Raw genomic sequence first — 10406 nt, forward strand, 5'->3', positions numbered from 1 at the left:
CTATAGAAATTTTAAAGGCACAAATTTCTTGACCAGCAATTCCAATATTAAAAATCTATTAAGAATCCTACAGAAATACTTGCCTAAGAGTGCCAAAGTATGTAAAACCCTTTCCCTAATGCATTGCTTGAAATAATAAAACAATGAAAAACTCTAAAGGTCTTCTAACAAGGAATGGTTAAATAAATTAAGTCACATACATACAACAGAGTGGGTACCATATAACGTGATGCAGCAGTTAAAGGAAACCAGGTGATCTGCATATCTTCCATAAGCACTACAGTGAAAAAGGCAAGCTGCTATACACGTGCTATACATATGTGGAGATACAAGGAGGCAGATACGTAGCTACTACATAATGAAAGAAAACAAAACCTATATGTGCCATTTAAATCTGTGGCTACACACACACACACACACACACACACACACACACACACACAGAGATTCTGAAAGGATAGGTGCCAGGTTTTTGGGGTTTTTTTTTGACATTTATTTATTTTGACAGAGAGAGAGAGAGAGACAGAGCATGAGTCGGGGAGGAGCAGAGAGAGAGGAAAACAGAATCTGAAGCAGGTTCCATCCAGGCTCTGAGCTGTCAGCACAGAGCCTGACGTGGGGCTCGAACCCACAAACCATAAGATCATGACCTGAGCTGAAGTCAGGCTTAACCGACTGAGCCACCCAAGCGGCCCGAGCACCAGTTTATTTATTCTTATGAACTGAGGAGTGAGATCCAAAGAGAACAAGGAGAAGCGCTTTTCCTTTTTCCTTTTGTGTTGTCTGAATTTTTCTTATAATAAGCATGTATTGTTACTTTTGTAACCATGTCAATGGTGAGAAGAGATATCCAGGTAAGGGGGGGGGACAAAAAAACCACACTAAAAACTGGACAAAGGTAAAAAGGAATACATGAAGTGGAAAGCTGAGAAAGAGAGAATTTTAGATAATGTGAAAAAATAAACACAAACACAAAAAAAGCATTTAAGAAAGCATATACAGGGGCTCCTTTGTGGTTTAGTTGGTTTGGCGTCTGACTCTAGATTTTGGCTCAGGTCATGATCCCAGGGTTATGGGATTGAGCCACGCTGGGCTCCCTGCTGAGCTTGGAGCCTGCTTATGATTTTTTTTCTCTCTCTCTCTACCCCTCTCTTCTGTTCACACACTCCCTCTCTCTCTCTCTAAAATAAAAGAAGGAAGGAAGGAAGGAAGGAAGGAAGGAAGGAAGGAAGGAAGGAAGGAAGGAAGGAAGGAAGGAAAAGAGGAAGAAAGGAAGAAAACACAGTATAAGCAAAAATGGCAAGCAGTCTAGTTTCACTCCAGGACCTACAGAGAACAATGAGGGAGAGGTAGAACATGACATTGCAAAGATAGTTTGGGCCAGATTATGCAAAGTCTTACAAATCTTGCCAAGGAGATTAAAGATCAAACTGTCAATAAAGTATTTTAAGCAAAGGAAGGACACTAGAAAGGTGATTCCAGCAGATCTCTGAAAGAATGGAATAGACAAGACTGAGAAAGATAGAAACCCAGAACCTACTGTTGACTGTTCAGATTACAGTCTGAACTGTCCTATCTAATATGTCCTATCCGAACATATTATTTTAAAATACCCAATTTTACAGAGAGGAAAAGAGAAAAGAAACCAACCTGTCTGCCTCCCAGGTTTTCCTGAAGTCCTCAGGACTTGCAGTCAATGAAAGCTGAATTAACACAAAATCTCCACAATCCCCAGCACAGAAAAATACTTGATAAAATGCAATTAAAGTCGTTGTGAATAAAACGCCATGCTCAAAACCGATAATGGACTCCTCCTACTCAACAACACAAAATCAAATAACCCAATTTAAAAATGGGCAAAGAACTCGAATAGACATTTCTCTAAAGACCATATACAAGGGGCGCCTGGGTGGCGCAGTCGGTTAAGCGTCCGACTTCAGCCAGGTCACGATCTCGCGGTCCGTGAGTTCGAGCCCCGCGTCAGGCTCTGGGCTGATGGCTCAGAGCCTGGAGCCTGTTTCCGATTCTGTGTCTCCCTCTCTCTCTGCCCCTCCCCCGTTCATGCTCTGTCTCTCTCTGTCCCAAAAATAAATAAAAAACGTTGAAAAAAAAAAATTAAAAAAAAAAAAAGACCATATACAAATGGTCAACAAGCATAGGAAAAGATGCTCAACATCACTGATCATCAGAGAAATGTAAATCAAATGAGATATCACTTCAGACGCATTTGGATGGCTAGGATTAAAAACAAACAAACAGAAAATGACAAGTGTTGACAGAGACGTGGAGAATTCAGAATCCTTGAGCACTGTTGGTGGGACCGTACAATGGAGCAGCTGCTATGAAAAACAGTACTCTAGTTCCCCAAAATATTAAAAATAGAAGTATCCTCTGATCCAGCAAACCTACTTCTCGGTATATACCCAAAAGAATTGCAAGCAGGGTCTCAAAGAGGTATCTGTACACCTCTGTTCACAGCAGCACACAACAGCAGAAGTGGAAACAACTCAAACATTTATGGACAGATAAAGAGATAGACAAAATGTGGTATTTACATACAATGGAATATTATTCGGCCTTTAAAAAGAAGGAAATCCTATCACATGCTATAATAGGCATGAACCCTGAGGACATCTGAAGTAAAATAAGCCATCACAAAAGGACAAATACTGTATGATTCCACTTTTATAAAGTATCTAGAGTTATTCAAATTCATAGCTATGAAAAGCAGAATGGTGGTGCCTAGGGTTTGGGGGAATGGGGTAAAAGGGGATGTTCAACGGGTACAGAGTTTCAGTTCTGCAAAACAAAAAAGTACTGGAGATCTGTTTTGCAACAGTATGAATGTACTTAATGCCACTGGACCAGACACTTAAAAATGGTTATGATGGTAGATTTTATAATATGTGTTTTCATGATAACATAAAACAACCCCAATAGTGGTAAATCCATAATTGAGAAATCACAAGCCTGGATCTTCTTCAGTCACATTGCCTTGAAAGGTACACAGACCCCAAGCAAATGAAAACGAGTCAGAGCAGGTGAACCCCAAGGGGCCTCAGCAGAGTCAACTAAAACTACCATGAAAGGACACTTCCACAATCAAGGCAAATGGGCTATTTTACTTGATGTGATCAGGAGAACTGAGCTGGCATTTTACTGGAGACCTGAATTAAGGAAAAAAGCAAATTATTAAGAGTATCTGAGAAAAAAGCATTCGAGGCAAATGAAAAAGTAACCAAGATTTTGGAGACAGTAATAAGTTCTGTCTACTCAAGAATAAGCAAGAAGGGGCACATGGGTAGCTCAGCTGGTTAAGCATCCAACTTGGGCTCAGGTCATGATCTCATGATTCATGATTTCAAGCCCCACGTCAGGCTCTGTACTGACAGCCCAGAGCCTGGAGCCTGCTTCGAGTTCTGTGACTCCCTCTCTCTCCGTCCCTCCGCTGCTCATGCATGCTCTCTTTCTCTCAAAAATAAACAAACATTTAAAAAAAAAAAAAAAGAATAGCAAGAAGAACCAGGTGGCTGAAGCAAAAAAAACAAAAACAAAAAACAAAACAAAACAAACAGGGAAAATGGTGGAAAAATGGGCCCAAGAGTCAAACAGAAGGCAGAGCTACAAGCCTAGACCACGGTAAGGGGTCTGCATTGTTTCTTTCCAATGCTCTAACTCTCATGAATTATGAATACACCTAACAATAAGGCACCAAAATACAGTATATGAAGCTTAAAAAAAAAAAGAGGAACAATTACAGGAAGACTAGACAATTCCATGATCATAACATTTTAATACACCTCTCTAGATACCACAAATATCAAGCAAAAATTAATAAACATAGAGAATTGTCAACAAAATCAACAAGCTTCATTTAACTGCTCCCAAACCACAACACTAGTAAATGCAGATCAAAGTTTTGAGAGTAAATTCGGCTAGAACAAAAGTTAGACTGCAAAAAGGTAAAGAGAAGAATGTCAAGTGGGCAGTGCCATCATTTACTGAGAAAAGAGAGGGAAAGACTTGAGTACCTATTTATAGGGTAGAATAAATTCAGTGGAGGAATAAATAGAATAGAAAGGTTTAGACCAACCTCTAGGATATGGAACCGCATTTTAACTAGAGGAAATAAGGGAATTGCTAGGTGGAGGCTCGACTGAGGATGGAAAGAATGAATCTACACAGGATTTCCCTTAGTTATTGCAATAATGCAGTCATAAAGGGACAAGGATTGAATTAAGGTAATGGCACTGCACTGGACAAAGGGTTGCTGGAGAAAGGACTCGGTGACAGGGAAGAATGGGGTAAGGAGAAGATGTCCAGACAACTCAAGTGTTTTTATTCAGAGACACAGAGAGAATACCATTAGTGAATACGAGATAACTGGGAAGGGGGCCAATTTAATGTGAGAGGAAAATCTCTGGGATTTACAGGGTGAAGTAACAGTGGAACATTCAAACAGAAATGCACTACAGGAACACAGGCTGGAGTTACCAGCACGGTGACAGCTGAAAACATAAGACTGGATTTACCAAAAAAAGGTTTATAGTAATAATACTTGAGAATTTGGGATTCACAGAGCCTGATTAAATTTCCTCTTCCTTGAAAACTGGTTATTTGCATACACACACACACACACACACACACACACACACACACACACACACTACATTCTCCATAATGGTTCAGGATATTTATGAACCTACTAAAGAATTCCCTGGATTTGAAATTTTATAACTTGGGGCACCTGGGCGGCTCAGTCAGTTAAGTGGCAGTGAGTTCAAGTCCCGCATCAGGCTCTGTGCTGACAGCTCGGAGCCTGGAGCCTGCTTCGGATTCTGTGTCTCCCTCTCTCTCTGTGTCCCTCCCCTGCTCGCGTGCTGTCTCTCTCTCTCTCTCTCAAAAATAAACATTTAAAAAAAACCCTGAAAGTTTAAAACTCTGGTTTTAGTAGTTTCTTTAGAGAGAAGAACAAGGGTAGAGCCTTGACTGTGAGGAAATCTTGTAGGAAACAAAAAAAAACGCAGGAGAAAAGATACCCTGAAAAAAACAGGGTAATGGAAACCAATATAACATCAAGGCATAAAAAACTGGATGATGCACAAAGTAAAATATAAAACGTAGGAGTGAGAGATTATAACTAAGACATGGCAGGAAGGTGTCCAGGCCTAAGAGTTCTAACTCTGACCTTTTTACAACTATGTGTCCCACAAGGGAGGCAATATGTACCCTACAGCACAATTCCTTTCTCATTACTGAGCAAAACAACTCAGGACAAGCTGTACTTTTACCAACTTTGCATGTGAACCCGATAAATACATAGTCAACTGATCTTTTCCCTCAACATCCCTATAAAAAGATACTCTCTCAAGATTTTAATATAGATCGATGGCAGAAATGGAAAAAAAAAAAAGCAAGACAACACTGATAAAAAGTCTGACCAATAAAAATTATGAAATAAGAACATGTTCTTATGTTGAAAGTACACATAAATTACTCAATTTAACAAAACAACGTCAATGGGCTCGTGAGAGGCATAAACTCTCACTCACAGTTTAACATACTTTTTTTTTTTAACTGTCGGATTTAAAAATTCTTAACTTTCCAGTTTCCCCGATACAATGAAGCATACTTTTGTCAGTCTGAAATCCCAGCAACTAGGACTAGAGAACCAAAAAAACACCACCTTAAATAAGACAGTCCCTTCCGGGCATTTCTTCTATGTTTCTCCTAGAAGGCCCCACTTTTCTTTATAAAGTTATCACTGTACTAGGCGTAGAAACCAGGTTTCTCCCAGGATAATGACAGAAATGACAATGACGAGGAGCGCTGCAACACAATGATTCATACAGTTTCATCTTTTAAAGGGCACACACCCGAAAGTGCCGAAGCAACGGCAGTGGAGGGAGGGAGTTAAATGCGGATGGGGTTAAAAAGAAATCGCTGGTAAATAAAAATATCACGCAGGAGAATGAGCCGGTGCACCGACAGTCGAGAACGGTGCAGAATAGGGAAACCGTTTTGACAGTCCCCAGCGAACTGATGGACAACCCTACAGTCCAGGGGCAGCCGAAACACACTAGGGGTCTCCAGGCGGGGAGCGGTGGGGGTGGGGCAGGAAGCGAGGGGCGGGACCAGGGAAACCAAAACAGTTCGCGGGTCCGTGCCAGCAAAACCCGCGGGGGCCGCAGGGGAGGCACCGCGCACCAATCAGCCCGGCGTCCGCGGCTCCTTCCGGTGCCCGGCCGCCTTTTGGAACCTCACTCCCGGGAAGCCGGGCGTCTCCCCGCCCTCTTACTCTGCAAGTGCCCTCCGAGGACAGAGAAGGGCCGGACAAGTGCCCCGGGGCGACCAAACTGCCCTCTTCCCTATCCGGTCGTCTCGCCTCCGTCCCCCAGCCGCCACTTACCGGGATGCAGGCCGCAACTACTTGGGCGGCAGTGGCGACGCGCCTCTTCCCGGCGAGGACGTCCACTCCAGCCGGCCCGCATCAGCTGAGCTTCCAACACAAACAGAAAAGCAGCGGCCGCGGCACCACCCCCACAGCTCCGTCCCGCCCCTGCGGAAGTGACGCACGCGCGGGCCGCGTCTACCCGCCGGTCCGGGAGGAGCCCCTTCGCAGGGCTCGGGCCTCGGCCTCGCTGTCAGTCGCGGGTCCCCTCCGAGGCATGCGCAATGGAGCAAGAGTGGGCGCGGGGCGGGAGACGTGCGTGCGTGCACGCGCCTGCGTGTGCTGGGGAAGGCGGAGCTGGGTGGTGGGCTTGGGGGTTGTCACTGTGCTCGGTGTGCTTCTCTGCAGGTCTAAGCTTCCATCTCCAAGTCCCTGAGGGTCCTTTCCGCGCGCTGTCCAATCCGCGGAGCTGGGGGCTACGTTACCAGCTGCCGGGAGGGCGGTGAGCGGCGTGGGCCGCGATTCTTTCCCCTCCTACTCGCCGTTCCTGGGCTTGGCCACCGCGTGAAGTACTGGAAAACGCTTCCACCTAATACTATCATTTTGGAAGTTAGCCTGGGACGTTAGCATATGCATCCCACAAAAGGTCCCACGCTTTACGCTTCTGTTTTTCGAATTCTGACATTGTATGCCTACCACGGGAGCGAGCAATCTGCAGTCCTTAGGGCAAATACGGACCCCTGGCTGTTTTTGTACATCCGTGAGCTGAAATGCCTTTTACATTTGATGGTTAAAAAATTAAAAACATTTTGGAACACGTGGCCACAACATGAAATTCAAATTGAAGTGTACATTAAAAAAAAAATTTTAGGAGAACACAGTCGTGCTCGTTCCTTTGTATGTCAAGCAGCTTTCATGCTACAGCAGTGAGTGTGGGTAGTCACAACAGCTTCCTTTATTCTCTTGAACTGATTTTGCAATTAAATTGAGGTTAGGAAACACAGAAAGTAGGCTGTATTGGACTCCAACCTTAAAATGTTACAAAGACTTAGACTCTTCCCTTCTGGCTCACCATGTTTTAGCTTGCTGTAAAGCTATTGTAAAATCTTTAAGGAAAGAATTGTATGAGCTATCAGACATGGTGTGTGTGTGTATATATATATACACACACACACATATATATACACACACACACACATATATATATACATACACACACCCGAAAATAATTTTTTTTTAGTTAAGGCAAGGAAGCCATCTTGCTAGGCTCTTGGGGCACAGTTAGCTGGGTTGCCTACATCACAACGCGTGATAAAACCCCTGAAGCACATAATCCACGTTATTTAGCTATACAATAGTTAAAAGATGTATGTGACACATCAAACTTTAGAGGTGTTTGGAAGTAACTTTAGTTCTGGAGCGATGTTTCTCCCCATTGTTAAAAAAACAATGATTCTTACACTTCCTCTGTAAGGAGGACTTTATTCAGGGCTATTGCTGTAGGTGTCAAGACTATTGCAATAGCGGAGAGAGATTGGGCTCAACTGTGAATACAACAAAGACAGCTGAAGATGTATAGCCAAGGAGCAGAGAGAGGGGTCAGTGGATAGAAAATTACTAAGGACATCAAGGTTAGAGGTGATTCTTGCTAAACTGATTTCACAGGATTCTTGCTGAAGACAGACCAGTGAGGTCATAGATCAAAGGTGAGGGATGAGGAATTTGATCAGATATCAAGGGTGATAAGATATAAAGGCTGGGAGATTCTCTCCAAACTGCTTTAGGATTCTGACTAAAATTGGACTTGGCAGGCCAAAGATGGGGCCCAGGCAGGAAGCCTAGATGAGAGGAGGGCTCACAGACACCTAATTAAAGTTTGGTCAAACAGAGTCTTGGTCACCATCTATTCTCCTGTTGTTTTCCTTTATTCCCCAATTTAGTCAGACTTCATGATTTCAGATTTTCCTCCCACGTCAGAAATTTTCAAATAACTCTCAAGTCCTTCTTTGCCCTTCCCGTCCCTCCATTGTCTACCCCCATAGCTTTAACAGCCATGAATGAATGATGATTCCTACTGCCAAATCTCTCTACTCTTGCCACTGCTCTGCATTGTCATTTCCACGGCATTGGTTTAGGCTTTCATCATTGGGATGCAACATAATCTAAACTGGTTTTCCAGCCTATAGCTGGCCTCTAACCCAGACCCATTCTCTTCTGTGCAGCCAAAGTAATCTTTCTAAAGTGCAGTCCAATCGTGTTTTCCTTGAGTACAAAGTTTTTGTTGGCACTTCATCTCCATAGAAAAAATGCATAGCATGATAGACTCTGACACTTGCCAACCTTCTAGCCTTAATTTCACCACAGGACCCTTGCTGTTTACCTTCCAGCCATACCAATAGTTCTCCAAATACCTGTGCCTTTCTGTACTTCAGTGCCTTTGTTTACACCTCCTTCAAAACCAGAAAAACCTACAAAACCTAAACAACTTAAACATACTATTACCATATGACCCAACAATTGTGCTCCTTGGTATGTATCCAAAGGAGTTGAAAGCTTATGTCCACACATAAACCTACACACAGAGGTTTATAGCAGTTGTATCAATAATTATCAAAACCTGGAAACAACCAAGATGTCCTTCAGTAGATGAATGAACAAATTAACTGTGATACATCCCAAGAATGGAATATTAATCAGCGATAAAAAGAAGTGAGCTTCAGGCCATAGAAAAGTGTGGAGGATACCTTAAATGCTTCTGACAAAGTGAAAGAAGCCAATCTAGAAAGGCTACATACTATATGATTCCAACCATACGACATTTTGGAAAAGGCAAAAGTATGGAGACTGTAAAAAGACCAGAGGTTGCAAGGGGTTGGGATGGGCAGGCAGGGATGAGTAGGCAGAGCCCAGAGGATTTTTAAAGCAATGAAAATGCTCTGTATGATACTATGATGATGCTACATGTTATTATACATTTTTCCAAACCCATAGGATATACACCACCAAGAGCGAACCCCAAACTACGGACTTGGGGTTATTACAATGTGTCAATGTAGGTTCACTGATGTAACATTTGTTACACTTTGGTAGATGTTGATAAGGGGCAGGCGATGCATGTGTGGGGTCGGAAGGCATATGGGAAATCTCCGTACCCTCCTCTCAATTTTTCTGTGAACTTAAAGCTTCTCTAAAAAATTTAACTCTTTAAAAATTTAAAAAGAAACATCAGAAAAGTCTGCTCTTATTACTTCATAGAGTAAACCATTCCTTCTAGTTGCATTTGCTTCTCCTAGTGCCCTGACAGCACAGTCTTGTAATTTATTCATTTATATGCCTATGAATTTCCTATAAGCAGGGAGTATAACATATCTATATTTGTGTATTCAGGATCTAGCATAAATTCCCAGTGGAGGAGGTGCAGAGAGAGAGGGAGACACAGAATCCCAAGCAGGTTCCAGGCCCTGAGCTGTCAACACAGAGCCCGATGCGGGGCTCGAACTCATGAACCATGAGATCGTGACCTGAGATGAAGTTGGCTGCTTAACCGACTGAGCCACCCAGGCACCCAAGAATCATATTATTAATACACAAGTTGTACTCCAGGTTTTAGCACGAGAGTAACAACACGAAATTAAAATCTTAAGGACACACATAATTACATTTTTTTAACTTGATTTTGAATATAAGTTACATTTTACCTAATACTTTTGTAGGTTATTCCTTGCCTTAATACTTATTTGTAGGATATTGAGTTTTATTGTCAATTTTTTGTAGTCAAATGTCAGTATTTGGGTCGCTTAACTTCAGAGTTACTACAGGATCGGAGTCCTAGCCTTATCATTCACTGGTTGTGAGACCTTGGGCAAATTTAACCCGAGCAAGCCTCCTTTTTCCCATCAGTATAAGTTCTCAGAATCTCAGTTCAATCACCTAAGGGCATTATGATCTATGGCCAGGGGCTGAGGTAGTTTGACCGGACAGCATGATCAGGCTCCCTCTGACCCCTCGGTTGTTG

The 10406-nt window shown here is 42.8% G+C and overlaps 1 protein-coding gene across 3 annotated transcripts in view; it reads right to left on the bottom strand.

Annotated features, from left to right (window-relative positions):
- The window catches only part of PNPLA8 (patatin like phospholipase domain containing 8), a 44741-nt gene extending 38194 nt beyond the window's left edge, over nt 1-6547 (bottom strand). For 2 of the 3 annotated variants that reach the window (XM_058725416.1, XM_058725417.1), the window contains exon 1: nt 6410-6538. The gene's annotated coding sequence lies outside the window, so the exon portion shown is untranslated. Of the gene's footprint in view, nt 1-6409 lie in introns of all 3 variants that reach the window. The other variant, XM_058725418.1, reaches the window with a different exon arrangement.
- Between the last annotated feature and the right edge of the window lie 3859 nt (nt 6548-10406).

The sequence above is a fragment of the Neofelis nebulosa genome, chromosome 4, assembly GCF_028018385.1.
Source record: "Neofelis nebulosa isolate mNeoNeb1 chromosome 4, mNeoNeb1.pri, whole genome shotgun sequence".
Lineage (NCBI taxonomy): Eukaryota > Metazoa > Chordata > Mammalia > Carnivora > Felidae > Neofelis > Neofelis nebulosa.